Here is a 17,417-nt window from a genome sequence, read left to right on the forward strand (position 1 = left end):
CCCCCTTCTTTCCCACCCCATCCCTCCCACCCCAAATAATACACCAGAAATAGCCAAAAACTACATACATGCTACACTGTAAAAATGCAGAGTTAACACTATTGGGAAGAAGGTTGTGGGTTGTGGAGATGCTCTTTGAAGATCTACAGTATCTTTTGCTCTCCCACATCCCATTCTGCAAGTTTTGTCCTTCATAGAAGGCCCTTTGCTCTTCTCAGCAAAGTTCAGAATGGGTTGTCTTGAAACACTCCTTCCCCTCCACTGGGATGGGTGTGCAAACTATACAGCATGTAGCAGCTTTAAAGCACCTGGGCTGCTGTAGGGCACAGAAACTATACTGGCTCTTCAAAGGACATCTTCTCAAGACCCCTCTACGGTGTCAAGACAAGTAGAACTCCTTCTTTCCCCACTTGAAACCCACAGTCAGATGTGACAGGGGCTGGTACTCAGGAGAGTTAATTCTTGTCATCTTTTCTGTCATCATCCTCCAAGGGGTAGGAATGCCACGTCAGCCTTTCCTCATAGGAGGATATGACAACCTGTGGGCATTTGACATTGGCTTCCTTGGCAGGGACCAGGTGAGCCTCATCAGAGTTTTTCCATTTCATCAGGAACATGAGTTCTCCACTGGAGTCTGTAGCTCCAATAATCCGCTCCGATTCCAAACCCCCGGCAAAGCCTCGTGGCTTTTCTGACTCTTCTTTCTTCTTCTTTGGTTCGCTCTCCTCCCCCTTATCTTCCGCATCAGAATCAGCTTTGCGCTTGCCTCCCTCTGATTTATGTCTCGTGTGCTGTTTTCTCTGACTGCAGGAACTCGGCAATGAGGTCGGGGCGATCCAGGTTTTCTTCTGGCTCCCAAGTGTCGTCCTCATCTGAGAACCCCTTCCACTTTAGGAGGTACTCCACTTTGCCCTTTACCACTCGACGGTTGAGAACTTTTTCCACCACATATTCTTCTTCCTCTTCTCCTAGCACCTCCTCCACTTTCTTCTTGTTTTGTTTTTTCCCCATAGTGCCCACCAGCTTTCTGGTATAAAGGGTGACGCTGCTCAGAGCAGCGCCCACGAGCCCGAGAGGAATCGGTGCCGTGCTACTGGCGCGTCTTGTCGGGCCGGCCAGGGGAGTGGCGACCATAATATATACATTATAACCTAACCTAAATCATGAACACAGATGGTTGACAACCCACCCTGTTCATATAGCATAATGTTATAAAATCTTGTATTTCATTTAAAATTGCTTAGAAAATTTTAATTGCTTAGAAAATATTTTAATCATTGCATATCACATGGTATTCCTCTTTGTTAGATATTTATGTTATATCCACTTTTTCACTTTGTAAATAACGCTGCATTTTACAACTTTTACATAATTCTTTGTGTCTCTGATTATTTCCTTAGGTCTGGAAGTGGAGTTTCAGGGTCAGAGTATGAGCAACTTTACAGCTCTCTGTAGTTTTGTTGTTGTTGTTTTGTTTTGTTAACAGAGAAGTTTTACACCATGGTTAATAAGAGGCAGGGGTTTTTGTGGGGGTAGGTGGGCAGGGAGGGAGTTATTTGTAATTCAGCTGTTAACTCATCAGTTTCCTATGCTTGTGGGATTGGGTCTGAGGCAATCTTACCAAGTGCCTCAGTAAATGAGAAAGAGAGGAAATGCAGTCAATTGAACTGGCTGAGTCAGAGACCAGAGAGGCAGGTTACTGTTTGAATCCAGACAGTGCTAAATCATGGTGACATTGGACAGTTGCTCCTGTATGATACAGAGATACTCATGAGGTTTGCAGGACAAGCCAGGAAACATTTGGGGACTTCTAGATACAACTCCAAAGGAGTCCAGGCATGCCAAGGCCCAGAGCTAAACAGAAGGCTGGGCTATCAATGCTTCAGGCTAAAGTCATACTCTATTATCAAAACAGAGTGGACTAGAGCAGAGATATGCAAAGAATAGCACTCAGACCCACAACATCTGAACATGCTGATGTGTGTAGAAGGGAGATGTAACCATAAAAAGTGGAAGGTGGTCAGCCAGGGAAGCCTAGAAAAGGAGTCATGGGAGCAAAGGCTGGTTGGGCCATTCTAGGTGGGAGGATCTTTGAGCAAACAATTCAAGTTGTCTGGTATTTTCTAGCAGCAACTTTCTGACAGCAACTGGGTGTCCTAGAATTCAATCCCATTTTGAACTAACTACCTGGGGTTAGTGCAGACCCTACAGGTTAAGGGGCTCAGCCCTGTAAGACTGCCTTCACCTCAGAAGCCAGCCACAACTCCCAGGTCCTCAGGTTACCCACACTTCTGACTTGGCTACAAATTTGGGGGTTCTCTTGACCACCCACCCTTCAGGTTTGATAATTTCCTAGAATGACTCAAAGAACTCAAGTGCCATACTTATGATTACAGTTTTATTATAAAGGATACAACTCAGGAGCAGTCAAATGTAAGAAATACTTAGGGCATGGTACCGGAGGTGGGAATGGGCTCAGAGCTTCCATGCTCTGGTGCACCACTCTCTCAGTACATCATTGTGTTCACCAACTAGGTAGCTCTCCAAACCCCATTGTTCCAGGGTTTTTATATGGTGGTTTCATTAGTGGGCATGAATAATTAAGTCAGTGGCCACCTGATTGAACTTAGTCTCCAGTCCCTCTCCCCTCCCCAGAGATCAGGGGTTGAGGCTGAAAATTTCAACCCTCTAATCTAATTGACTAGTGACTAGCCCCCATTCTAAAGATATCCAGCCCCTCATTAGCATGAATAACAAAAGACACTCCTATCATTCACAAAATTCCAAGAGTTTCAGGAACTCTGTGCCAGGAACCAGGGACAAAGGCTAAATATATTTTATTATATCACTTCTGATCTTCATGGCAAGGTTGTACCAGGTATAGAGGTGGATATATCTTGCTGTCTTAGCCAGATTAAGTATTTAACATTCAATTCATCTCAATCATCCCACCTTGTCCAGAATCTTCGCTCACCATTTGGCTTTCCATGTAGATCTACCTATAGATTTTGGGGTCAGACCTCTTGCCAATGATTTCTCCTTTTAAATTAGCACATTGACATCTGAATGTTATAACTTAGTTATGTGGACTGTACACCTACTCTCCACATGCTGACAAGCTGGGGTTTGGAGCCTACAAGGCAGAAGGTCTGACCCTGGATCACAGTGATCTCTAAAGTACTGAAGGCCATCATGAAGCCTCTTGGCTACTTACCAGCATTTCCCAGACGCACACACACTGCACTGTTGGGTGCCTAGTGGGAGCCCTTTTCATAAACCTCATCAAGGCAAATGCCTCATTGTCTGGAACCCTCCTATGTAAGGTGGTCCAGTTGCTTCCTACAATTCTCACTACAAAGTTCCAGTTGGGCTTAGCTACTCAGGGAGACCCACAAAAGGGACCCTTTGATGGCAGCTACACAGTACCTGTGGAAGTGCCCAGGGAGCAGGTGATCTTCTGAAACAGCGGTCTCCAAATCAGGGAAATGTGTCCTGGTAGTTCACAAAGACTTTAAATGGCACATACAGGCATCAATGGACTTAAGGGGTTCGTTTTTCCCAGATCTTTAACTTCCATATGTACTTTCCTAAAATTTATCTGTTGTGATTGAGCAGTAATGCCAGTTCTTCTCCTGCATCTCCCATCTCCAACCGCCTTTCTCCCAGTATACAAAAGAAAGGCCTACTCTCATCCAGTCCCAATCTTACTGTGATGCTTGGCTTGGAGGGTAAAAACTGCAGGGTGCCAAAGGAAAGGAAAATTCTCAATGTTTTTAAATTTAATGACCTCTTCTGTCCTCCAGTGTCAAAAATACATCATATGTGAAGAAGAGTCCCAAGAGAATATTGCAAAAAGAGCATCACTGAGAAATAGTGAAAATCTTTGTATCATAATTCATTTAGGAGAGAAAGACTCCTTGTCTTTATGTTTCTTAAAATTCAGAAGCAAGACAGTTATCATAAGGACATGAATTAATATGATTACTTGAGGGACTTCCCTGGTGGTCCAGTGGTTAAGACTTCGCCTTCTAATGCGGGGGGGTGCAGGTTCGATCCCTGGTTGAGGAGCTAAGATCTCACACACCTTGTGGCCAAAAAAACAAAAAAAGATTACTTGAAAAATGAGAAATTTTTCTGATAGAAAGTAATTTGACTTGGCTGATTAGTTTAAAACAATGATGGCTGGCTTTGCCAATAAGAATGGCACAGCTGTTTTTCATAAATGGGTTAAGTCTACAACTCCAAAATATTAATAAAAATGTATTTAGTTTTTTAATTAATTTTTACTGGAGTATAGTGATTTACAATGTTGTGTTAGTTTCTGCTGTACAGCAAAGTGAATCAGTTATACATTTACAGTTATCCACTCTTTTTTAGATTCTATTCCCATATAGGTCATTACAGAGTACTAAGTAGAGTTCCCTGTGCTATACAATAGGTTCTTATTAGTTATCTATTTTCTATATAGTAGTGTGTATATGTCAATCACAATCTCCCAATTTACCCCTCCCCTCCCCTAATAAAAATATTTTTAAAGCACATGATAAGGTAAAAGGATTTGGCCCAAAAATTGTCTTAGCAAAAGTGTATTGGAATTAACACTTCTACTTTCCATATCTTCCTGAGTATATCAATTTAAACAAGGTGCCTCGGGGCTTCCCTGGTGGTGCAGTGGTTAAGAATCCGCCTGCCAATGCAGGGGACACGGGTTCGAGCCCTGGTCTGGGAAGATCCCACATGCCGCAGAGCAACAAATCCCAGGGGCCACAACTACTGAAGCCTGCGCGCCTAGAGTCCGTGCTCCACAACAAGAGAAGCCAACACAATGAGAAGCCCACCCACGGCAACAAAGAGTGGACCCGCTCGCTGCAACTACAGAAAGCCTGCACACAGCAAAGAAGACACAATGCAGCCAAAAATAAATAAATAAAATAAATTTATAAAATAAATAAATAAAAATAAACAAAGTGCCGCTAAGTGAAAAAGTAGCAGAAATAATTAATAATCATTTGATAAATCTTTGCAAAGATTTGTTGGCATAATCCCAGAAGCTGAGAACCGGAATGACACTTATGACTGGGTAACTAATACTTTACAGGTTGAGTGGTTTCCAAATCTTTGCTTTCAATAAAATTGAAGGAATACCTAATTAATTTGCCAGCTAATAGATCACTGAAAATAGTTTTTGATGATAGATCATTATATGGTTTTTATCATATAACTCAGAGGTATTCAAATAATTGGCTGACATTCCTATAATGAAATTTCTTTCCCATCTAATTTATGCAAATTAGGTTTCTCAGAGCTTGTCCATAAAAATGAAAAACAGGAAGAAATTAACGTTGAGCCCAGTCTCATTCTAGCAATAATTAATATTCATCCACAGATATAATAATTATTTAGAAAAATTCAGCTTCACCAACGGTCCAATAAAATTTTACTTTTTATGTTCAATAATTACTAATATTTAAAATAATACTTTTATTTTTGGCCGCACCATGTGGCTTATGGGATTTTAGTTCCCCAACCAGGGATTGAACCCAGGCCCTTGGCAGTGAGAGCACAGAGTCCTAACCACTGGACTGCCAGGAAATTCCCCTGAAATAATACTTTAAATAACATAAAAATAATTTAAAATAATGTTTTTTGATCAGCTGTGCACTAATAATACTGTAATGATAATTAAATCCAGAAGAAATTTAACACTTATAGCCCTATGGTCACAGTAAATAAAATATATGTCGGATTACATATATTTTGTTGCAGATAAGAATGATCAATAAAGCATAAAATATAGCAGATGTAATTCTTATGTAGAATGAAAATGTAAATATTGGAAGAAAAATAAAATTTTAAAACTTCTAACTGTTTAAAGAAGAACTTGTTTGGGTACTTTTTAGTGGATGATTATAGTATCAAATTGCTCTGAAATCTTAATTCCACTTGACACATTTAAAAGCCTGATATAAGAGTTTTAAATTCAATATTTATGACCAGAAATCATATCTTTTGCACTACTTAAATTTAAGATGAAATATTTTAGATCTCAACTTAAAAATGTGAGAGGGGACACATAGTTTTTGAAAAGGCTTTTTGTCTATTTGCAAATAAAAAAGTGTGAAAACCACTGCCTGGATAAGAAATGTCTTGAGCCCTGAGCGATATGGATGCCCTAGGCCCATAGGCCCAGGAAGATGGCAGGGGCAGGTAACCAAACAGGCAACTCCACCAAGCGGACTCCAAGCCTTTTCCTCTCCTAGAGCCTTCCTGAATCCCTGCTCCTGGGATTCGCTCTGCCACCCTAAGGATGGAGTACCCACGGAGAGAGGGGAGGAAGAGCCCAGAGAGTCATGCAGGGACAGAAGCTGGCACAGTACCCAGAGCTGAACTGCCCCAGCTTCTCTAGGGAAAGGTCAGCCCTTAGCTGTTCCAGAACCATGAGTCACCACTGAGCGGCTGGGCTGCCCTAGCTTGGGCTTGGTTACCACAGAAACTGCTGTGTTAAGGTGACTCAGCAGAACTGCGCAGAACCCTTCAAAGGACATCTGGGAGAGATTATAGCCCCACCCCCATTTACCTTTCAGGATAAGCAGCGGCAGCTGTACCCTCACATCAGTTGGGTTTCTGGGACACATGCTTCCACCTCATTCCTACCCAGAAGATCTTTCTTGTTCTGCTAAAACATGAACCTTTGGGGAGTCCCTTTAGAGGCCAGAGATGTAGAGGACTGTGGAATACTGCCACTGCAACCAGTTCATCTGAAAATTACCACCCAATCCCAAAATTTATATTTTGAAAAAAAGGGGTTGGAGCAGGGGATGTTTTGTTTTAAGAAAATCAACATTGGGACTTCCCTGGTGGTGCAGGGGTTAAGAATCCACCTGCCAATGCAGGGGACACGGGTTCAATCCCTGGTCAGGGAAGATCCCACATGCCACGGAGCAACAAAGCCCATGCGCCACAACTACTGAGCCTGCGCTCTAGAGCCCGCAAATCACAACTACTGAGCCTGAGAGCCACAACTACTGACCCCGTGTGCCACAACAAGAGAAAGCCCACACGCAGCAATGAAGACCCAACGCAGCCAAAAATAAAATAAATAAATAAATATATACATATAAAATACATTTAAAAAAAAAGAAAATCATGGGCTTCCCTGGTGGCGCAGTGGTTGAGAGTCCGCCTGTCGATGCAGGGGAAACGGGTTCGTGCCCTGGTCCAGGAGGATCCCACATGCCGCGGAGCAGCTAGGCCCGTGAGCCATGGCCGCTGAGCCTGCGCGTCCGGAGCCTGTGCTCCGCAACAGGAGAGGCCACAACAGTGAGAGGCCCGCGTACCGCAAATAAAAAAAAACTTTTCTGGGGTTTGCAGCAGAGCTCTGTGCTGACCCTTTGGGAGGATAGTGCACTCAGAGATGGAGAAAGTCTGTGTAGCACCAAGGGAAACCTCATAAACTCCCCTACAACTTCGTAGCAATACCTCCTTCTCTCTCCTGTGAGGCCCAGCTATTTCTATAGTGTCCTTCCTTCTCTCTATTTGTTGCCCTTTTTCCTCCTCTTTCAATGGAAGCCTTTAGGTGAGAGTGTTGCTGAGACAGCCTAACTCAGGAGTCCTGAGTTCAAGTGGCTGCTCTGCATTGACTAGCTCTGAGGTCCTAGAAGGCATTTAGCTCTGAATCTCAGTTTCTCCATCTGGACCTCATAACCTGTCTGCCTTTTTAGGGTGTTGTGAGCCTCCAGTGAGCACAGCCACATCCATGACTTGTGACCTGTCCCCCAGCCTTCTTCATCCTCCATCCACAGTCTGTACTGCCTCCTCTCTGCCCACTGCAGGGCTAGCACAGGACTGGACAAAAGATGGTCACCCCTTCTTCCAAAGGTAGGTTATCTACCCTTTAGGGCAGCAGCCAGAAGGGAAAGCTGCGGTCCTTCCACCCTGTCATCTGATGCTGACTGCTGACCCCAACTCAGGCCTCAAACTGCCCTCACCCTCAACTCTGAGCCCCTCACTGATGCCGCGACACACCCTGACCTCTAATCCCAGTGCCGGGACCTGTCTCCCATGGGGACAACTATGGACAGTTTTTATGACCAATGTGAGACAGAACTAAGGTTCTCAGCCTGATTAACTCCGAAACAGAGCTGAAGACACACATATCAAACCAACTTCTTGACTTTTTCCACTCAAATGTCTCAAAGGTACTTCTTTTATTTTGGCCGTGCTGCCCAGCTTGTGGGATCTTAGTTCTCCAACCAGGGATGGAACCTGGGCCTCAGCAGTGAAAGCGCTGGGTCCCAACCACTGGACCGCCAGGAAATTCCCTAACTTCTACTTTAATACGTTCAAAATTTAACACATAATCATCACCCAATATCTGCTCCTCTCCCAGGGCTTCCTATCTCTGAGAATAGTGCTTCCATCCATCCAGTGCAGAATCCAGAAATCTCGGGGGGTTCTTTTTTTTTATAACTATATATATATATATATATATATATCCATATATATAACTCCATATCCGAAAGATCACTAAGTAGTCAATTTTATTTTCTAAATACGTTCACTTTTCCCTTTCTCTCTGTTGTGCTGCCATCTCCCCTAGTCCAAGCCACCATCACCTTTCACCTGGGCTACTGCAATACTTTCTAAAAGATTTCTCTACACTCACTCATCTTTTCTAACCCACACACTATGCTGCAATAAAAGTGAGCTCTTCAAATGCAGATTTAATCATGTCACAGCCCTGCTTAATACACTTCAGTAGTCTTCCATTCCTTCTAGAGTAATAATAAAAAGCTTACAGGGCCAACAAGTCTGCATAGACTGACCCATGCCTATCTCTGCAGCCTCATCTCCCACCCTGCTCCTCCTCCAGCCACAGGGCCTTCAAACATATCTCCTCTATCTCAGATCTCTCTACCACCATCCAAATATCCATCAGGAGGGGACTTGTTGAATAAACTTTTGTATATTCACACAATGGATGTAGCTATAAAAAGGAACATAAACTGCTATAGAGTAATCTCCAAAATATGTTGTTCAGCAGAAAAAAGCAAAATACAGAACAATATATTTGGTATGCTACATTTTTATCTTAGAAAAGGAAAATATGTGAACATATCTATACATATTTGCTTATTGTTTAAAAATAGAATAATAAAACAAGGGACTTCCCTGGTGGTCCAGTGGCTAGGGCTCCACGCTCCCAGTGAAGGGGGCCTGGGTTCAATCCCTGGTCAGGGAGCTGGATGCCACATGCCACAACTAAGAGTCCACACACCACAACGAGGATCCCACGTGCCACAGCTAGGACCCCAAATGCCAAAACTAGGACCCAGTGCAGCCAAATAAATAAATAAATATTAAAAAAGAAAAAAAGAATAAAACAAAAACTAAGGTAAACCAATGTTTACCTTAGGGAGTAGGAGGAAACAGGGTGGAAGGGACAGGTATAGAAGCTAGATTTCTCTGAATGTACCCTGTTTTGAAGATTTAATTTGGATACCATGTAAATGTTTTACATAATTTCAAGAAAAACTTAAAAATGTAAAAAAAAAAAAAGAATCTCTAAAATTCAAAATTAAAGAAATAACCTTAATTGTGTTTCCAGTTGATAGGTTAGCCACACAGAAAGGAATAATTTCAAGTGACGCTAAATTAAAAACACAATAATTTGAGTGGTATGTCCTTATTTGGGGATATATCCCAGGAACAAAAAGAACAGCAATGACAAGCCTCTTAGATAGTCTCATCCACCAGAGGGCAGACAGCAGAAGCAAAAAGAACTACAATCCTGCAGCCTGTGGAACAAAAACCACATTCACAGAAAGATGGACAAGACGAAAAGGCAGAAGGCTATGTACCAGATGAAGGAACAAGATTAAAACCCCAGAAAAACAACTAAATGAAGTGGAGATAGGCAACCTTCCAGAAAAAGAGGTCAGAATAATGATAGTGAAGATGATTCAGGACCTCGGAAAAAGAATGGATGCAAGAAATGTTTAACAAAGACCTAGAAGAATTAAAGAACAAACAGAGATGAACAATACAATAACTGAAATGAAAAATACACTAGAAGGAATCAATACCAGAATAACTGAGGCAGAAGAACGGATAAGTGACCTGGAAGACAGAATGGTGGAATTCACTGCTGCGGAACAGAATTTAAAAAAAAAAGAATGAAAAGAAATGAAGACAGCCTAAGAGACCTCTGGGACAACATTAAACGCAACAACATTCGCATTATAGGGGTCCCAGAAGGAGAAGAGAGAGAGAAAGGACCAGAGAAAACATTTGAAGGGACTATAGTCGAAAACTTCCCTAACATGGGAAAGGAAGTAGCCACCCAAGTCCAGGAAGCACAGAGTCCCATACAGGATAAACCCAAGGAGAAACACACTGAGACACACAGTAATCAAACTGGCAAAAATTAAAGACAAAGAAAAATTATTGAAAGCAGCAAGGGAAAAATGACAACATACAAGGGAACTCCCATAAGGTTAACAGCTGATTTCTCAGCAGAAACTCTACAAGCCAGAAGGGAGTGGCATGATATACTTAAAGTGATGAAAGGGAAGAACCTACAGCCAAGATTACTCTACCTGGCAAGGATCTCATTCAGATTCGATGGAGAAATCAAAAGCTTTACAGACAAGCAAAAGCTAAGAGAATTCAGCACCACCAAACCAGCTCTACAACAAATGCTAAAGGCACTTCTCTAAATGGGAAACACAAGAGAAGAAAAGGACCTACAAAAACAAACCCAAAACAATTAAGAAAATGGTCATAGGAACATACATATTGATAATTACCTTAAACGTGAATGGATTAAATGTTCCAACCAAAAGACACAGGCTTGCTGAATGGATACAAAAACAAGACCCATATATATGCTGTCTACAAGAGACCCACTTCAGATCTAGGGACACATACAGACTGAAAGTGACTGGATGGAAAAAGATATTCCATGCAAATGGAAATCAAAAGAAAGCTGGAGTAGCAATCCTCATATCAGATAAAATAGACTTTAAAATAAAGAATGTTACAAGAGACAAGGAAGGACACTACATAGTGATCAAGGGATCAATCCAAGAAGAAGATATAACAATTATAAATATATATGCACCCAAAATAGGAGCACCTCAATACATAAGGCAACTGCTAACAGCTATAAAAGAGGAAATCGACAGTAACACAATAATAGTGGAGGACTTTAACACCTCACTTACACCAATGGACAGATCATCCAAAATGAAAATAAATACAGAAAAAAAAAAGAACAGCAATGAACTTTAAAACTGTTTTCAGTGATCATGTTACTATTAATAATAATTGTATTCTGAAACAATTATATGAATATAGCATAGATTAAATCAAATAAACAAGTATAGTAAGATCATCAGAAGCCATGATTTTCAGGAAAAATATATATAAACTCAAAGGAGTTACATTAAAACCCTATAATCCTAAATCTGACTTGGAAATATCAGTTGAAACTCTTCATGTTCCTTTTAAAAAAAATAGCTATTTCCTAGCTCTGTCCACTAAGAAGGACTAGAAACAGGAGCCATAGCAATCAGGCATCCCTTGTGTACAGATTGTGGTCTCTAAATGTCACTTTCCAATAATAGGAACCAGGCTCCTTTGAGAAATGACTGAATCCAGATTTGAGCAGGAAATGTACAAGATGAGCCTGAAACATCTTGCCATACCAAAAAGCAAGGCCCCACTGGCCAAAAATGAGACAAGCTGAGCCTCAAAAAGAATGATAACTGTAATGGGTTGAAACTCCTCAGCTATGCTGAAGTCCACGGTTTATAATGTTACTTTTTAAATAAAAATCATAAGTCATCTTTGGAAGATGCCAGGAAATCAAATCATTATTCTGAAGCTTGGTAAATACCGTTAACTTTCTTTTTTTTTTTTTGGTACAAGCTATGGCTCACAGTAACCAAATATTAGTTACTGAAAGAAAGGAAAGCCCTAATGAAATAATCTAGGCCCTTGCTGCTCCAAGTGTGATCCATGGACTATCAGCACTGGCTTCACCTGAAAGCATGTTAGAAATGCAGAGTTTCATGCCCCAATTCAGACCTACTGAATCAGAATACATAGTTTAACAACATTCCCAGGTGATACCTATGCACAATAAAGCTGGAGAAAACTGATCTACAGAATGATCATCAATGGCTACTGAGCGATCAGGTGAAAAACCTAATGGGGGGAACTTCATAATGAAGTGAGCCACCTGGCAATACCTGAATGCAGGATGTCTTACAACACGAAATGAGACTCAACCAGACATTATGTCTCTCCTGATGTGACACAATAAGACTGCCCAGGGGTTAACCGATGAAGTTGAATGACGGGCATACAGAGGTTCATTATATTATTCTCTATACTTTTATATGCTTTTTCCACTTTCCTATTTATTTATTCTTAATTGTGGTAAATAATACATAAAATTTACCATCTTAACCATTTTTAGTGTACAGTTCAGTGGCATTAAGTACATTCACATTTTTGAGCAAACATCACCTGCGTCCATTACCAGAACTCTTTTCATCTTGCAAAACTGAAACACTATACCCATTGAACACTAACTCCCCATTTCCCTCTTCCTCTAGCCCCTGGCAACCACCATTCTACTTTTTGTCTCTATGAATTTGACAACTCTAGGTACTTCATATAAGTGGACATATAAGTGTCCTTTTGTGACCAGTTATTTCATTTAGCATAATGTCTTCAAAGTGGAACCATGTTGGGACTTCCCTGGTGATCCAGTGGGTAAGCCTCCACACTCCCAATGCAGGGGCCCAGGCTCAATCCCTGGTTGGAGAACTAGATCCTGCATGTGTGCCACAATTAAGAGTCTGCATGCCACTACTAAGAGTCCACATGCTGCAACTAAAGACCCCATGTGCTGCAACTAAGACCCGGTGCAGCCTAAATAAATAAATAAATATTTTTTTAAAAACCTGAGACTTAAAAAAAAGGTTTAACCATCTTGTACTATGTGTCAAAATGTTCTTCCTTTTTAATGCTGAATAATATTCCATTGAACGTATGTACCACATTTTGTTTATTCATTCATCATTGATGGACATTTGGATTGTTTCCACTTTTTGGCTATTCTGAATAATGCTGCTACAAACATTGGTATACAAATAGCTATTTGAGTCCCTACTTTCAATTATTTGGGGTATATACCCAGAGGAGGAATTGCTGGATCATAGGGTAATTCTATTTTAAATATTTTGAGGAACTGTGATACTGTCTTCCATAATAGCTGCACCATTTTATATTCCCACCAGCAGTGCACAGGAGTTCCCCACATCCTTGCCAACACTTGTTATTTTCTATTTTGATAATTGCCATCCTAATGAGTGTGAAGTGGTATCTCGTTGCAGTTTTGATTTGCATTTCTCTAATGATTAGTGATGTTGACCATCTTCCCATGTACTTATTGGCCATTTGTATATCTATCTTCTTTGGAGAAATGTCTATTCAAGTACTTTGCCCATTTTTCAATTGGGTTGTCTTGGGGTTTTTTTGCTGTTGAGATGTAGGAGTTCTATATATGTTTTGGGTGTTAACCCCTTATCAGATGTATCATTTGCAGATATTTTCTGCCATTCCATGGGTTGCCTTTTAATTCTGTAGATGTGTTCTTTAATGCACAAAGTTTTAATATTGATGTAGTCCTGTTTACCTATTTTTTCTTTTGTTGCCTGTGCCTTTGTTTCATATCCAAGAAATCATTGCCAAATTGAAAGTCATGAGCTTTTCCTTTATGTTTCCTTCTAAGAGTTTTATAATTCTAGCTCTTACATTCGGTCTTTGATCCATTTTGAGTTAATTTTTTGTGTATACTGTAAGGTAAGGGTCCAACTTCATTCTTCTGCATTATATATGTTTGAATATCTCTATTTCAAAGTTTTAAAAAAAGGTTTCTTTAAGTTATTAAAAAGTGTTCTCTACTTATATTGCCCAACCTCCCATACCTCATCATTTTATCCCATCACCTTGCACAGTGTTTATCAAACAGTGGGCATTCAATTATTATCTGTGAATAAAATGGATGAATATTTAAAGTAAGAAAGGAAAGGAAGGGAGGGAGGGAGGAAGGGGGAAGGAGGAAGGGAGGGAGGGGGAGAAACAGATTGGAAATATTATACATATTCTAGCCCATGCTAATGGCCTAGTTCTCTGAGCAGGTCTACCCTGAGGACAGTTCCTTACCCACATAGTGCTCAGACCTGCAGAGGCCAGACTCCATCCTCAGCAGACTAAACATCACAAACTCCTTGAGATTTGAGAATCATTTTTGGTATCCTAAAGTAAATCATTCTTGGGTCCAAGTAAAAGGGCTGGGTGGAAAAGGGGCTGTTTTTTCGCCTCCCTGGCCTACAGAAAAGAGGGGTTAATTACAGCAGAGATGCAGTTGTCCCCACTTCTCCCATGGATTTTCTCTTCTTAAAATGCTGGCGCTTCCCTCCCTGGCCTCTTTCAATGGCTCAAACTCTTCGATATCCCAAATAAATCTGAAATCATTCATTCAGTCAACAAATCTGAATTGAACACTTAGGTGATAGGCACAGGGGATACTGAGATGACTAGGATACTCTAGACTAGGATACTCTAATACATCCCCAGTCTGGTCGGGAAGAAAGTCCGACAATAGAGTGCTACAAGTGTTATTAAGAGATGTATTATGATAGAATAGAGGAGAGGAGGCCTCACTCTTCTTGAGGAGCCTTTTTGTATCCATTATCTATTGCTGCATAACAAACAACCCCCAAATATTAGTGGCTTAAAACAATAACCATTTTACTTGCAACCAATTTTGTAGGTCAATAATTTGGTCTGCGATTAGTCAGGAAGTTCCTCTGCTGATCTCAACGGTAGGTCATTCATGTAGGTTCAGTCAACTTGCAAATCATCTGGGGCTATTTGGTCCGGGAGAGCTCAGTTCAGACAGCTTGTCTCTGCTCCATGAAGTCTCATGCGCTGGTAGAGTAGCTCAAGAAGCTTCTTCACATGACAGTGAAAAAGTTCAGTAGCAAGAGCAGGCAAGTTCAACATATAAGCGCCTCCCCACCTTTTTTTTTTGGTCGCACTGCGTGGCTTGCAGGATCTTAGTTCCCCGACCGCTGGGGAATTCCCTATAAGCACTTTTCATTGTTCCATTGGCCAAAGCAAGTCACACGGTCAAACCCAAATCAGTGTGCGAGGGGACTACCCATAGGCTGTGATTACAGGGAAATATGGTTCAGTGGGACCATTCAACGTTCCTCAATTTTTTTTCTTAATTTTAAAGGCTTATTTAATTTCTTTTACATAGCTCTACATATAAAGTGCTTAAAAGTTATACACTTTTTTCTCTTTTCCTTTTTTATTGTTCCTTAACTCCCATGACATCACCCTCTTTCAGATAACCCCAAACAACTTACATATAAAGATAATGATATATATAAAAAGATTCCATATCTTTTTCCATGCTCATGTAACTCATGTGTGTGTGTGTGTGTGTGTGTGTGTAGTCATGTATATGTGTATGGGGATGTTTTGTCATTATTTTAACACAATGTTTCTCTCATTAAACAAACGTTTCATGTAAATCACTCTGTGACAACTGCTATAACTCTTGGTCATTTTTCAAATGGATGCACAGTATTCGTCATTTATTCAGCCATTCCCCTAGTGTTGGGATCTATTTTGTTTCTAGATTTTTGGCACTGTGATCAATGCTGCAGTAAACATTTCTCTCTGTCTGTCCTTACATATTTGTGTTTTTTATTTCTATGGAACGCCTCAGAAGTAAGTACTATATTGTCATTTTATCATCATTACAATATTTTCTGACATCTGGTAATATGTCTTCCTTACTATTGTTTTTCATATTTTTCTTGGCCATTTGGGGGAATTTACTCTTCCACATACTCTAAGATTTTATACAATTTAAAAAGACCCGGGGGAATTCCCTGGTGGCCCAGTGGTTAGAATCTGCCTGCCAATGCAGGGGACACGGGTTCGAGCCCTGGTCTGGGAAGATCCCACATGCCACGGAGCAACTAAGCCCGTGTGCCACAACTACTGAGCCTGCGCTCTAGAGCCTGTGCTCCACAACGAGAAGCCACCGCAATGAGAAGCCCATGCACCGCAACAAAGAGTAGCCCCCGCTCACCGCAACTAGAGAAAGCCCATGCGCAGCAACGAAGACCCAATGTAGCCAAAAATAAATAAATGTATAAAAAGACCTGGGCTTCCCTGGTGGCGCAGTGGTTGAGAGTCCGCATGCTGATGCAGGGGACACGGGTTCGTCCTGGAAGATCCTGGTCCGGTCCTGGAAGATCCCACATGCCGCAGAGCGGCTGGGCCCATGAGCATGGCCACTGAGCCTGCGCGTCCTGAGCCTGTGCTCCACAACGGGAGAGGCCACAACAGTGAGAGGCCCACATACCGCAAAAAAAAAAAAAAGAATCTGCCTGCCAATGCAAGAGACACGGGTTCAAGCCCTGCTCAGGGAAGACTCCGCATGCCACGGAGCAACTAAGCCCGTGAGCCACAACTACTGAGCCTGCGCTCTAGAGCCCGTGAGCCACAGATACTGAGCCCGTGAGCCACAACTACTGAAGCCCGGGCGCCTAGAGCCCATGCTCTGCAACAAGAGAAGCCACCGCAATAAGAAGCCCGTGCACTGCAACAAAGAGTAGCCCCTGATTGCCGCAACTAGAGAAAAGCCCGCGTGCAGTAACAAAGACCCAAGGCAGCCAAAAATATAAATAAATAAATAATTTTTAAAAATAAAAAGACCCTGTTGGCATTATAACTAAATTAACAATAAATGTATATATTAATCTGGTAGATTTGACAATTTTATGTACTGTCTTCTTACCCCATAGCATGATTTTTTCCACTTGTTCAGATCTTGTTTTCTGTTCTCCAATACAGTTTTATAGTCTTCTATATATAATTCCTATGCCTTTCTTAAAGTTAAGTTCCTTAAATAAGTTAAACTTATTCCTAAGCCTTTTACAGCTTGTGCTATTGTAAAAGGGATATTTCTCCCATTTTTTCCCCTAAGTGCTTAGCTGGAGAATAAAGCTACTGATTTTGGTGTACGCATCTTGCATCCAGGCATCCTAACAAATTATCTCATTAATGTTAGTTTTGTTTTGTTTACTGGCATCCCTTAGGTTTTCTAGGTCTACGCTCATATCAACGGCAAAAAGAGATAGTCCTATCACTTTCCAATGTTTATATGTTACTTCCTTTTGTTTGTGTATGTATTAGTGCATTTACTAAAACTTCCCAAGTAATGTTAAATAATAATGTCAATAGTGGGCATCCCTATCTACTTCCTGATTTTAACTGCAATGGTTTTAGTGTTTTTCCATTTAGGATAGTACTTGCTGCGG

The 17,417-nt window shown here is 41.2% G+C and overlaps 1 pseudogene; it reads right to left on the reverse strand.

Moving 5' to 3' along the window:
• Nucleotides 1-250: 250 nt before the first annotated feature.
• On the reverse strand, nucleotides 251-3,406 carry LOC132531728 (chromobox protein homolog 1-like; annotated as a pseudogene).
• Between the last annotated feature and the right edge of the window lie 14,011 nt (nucleotides 3,407-17,417).

This window comes from Lagenorhynchus albirostris, chromosome 13 (assembly GCF_949774975.1).
Source record: "Lagenorhynchus albirostris chromosome 13, mLagAlb1.1, whole genome shotgun sequence".
Lineage (NCBI taxonomy): Eukaryota > Metazoa > Chordata > Mammalia > Artiodactyla > Delphinidae > Lagenorhynchus > Lagenorhynchus albirostris.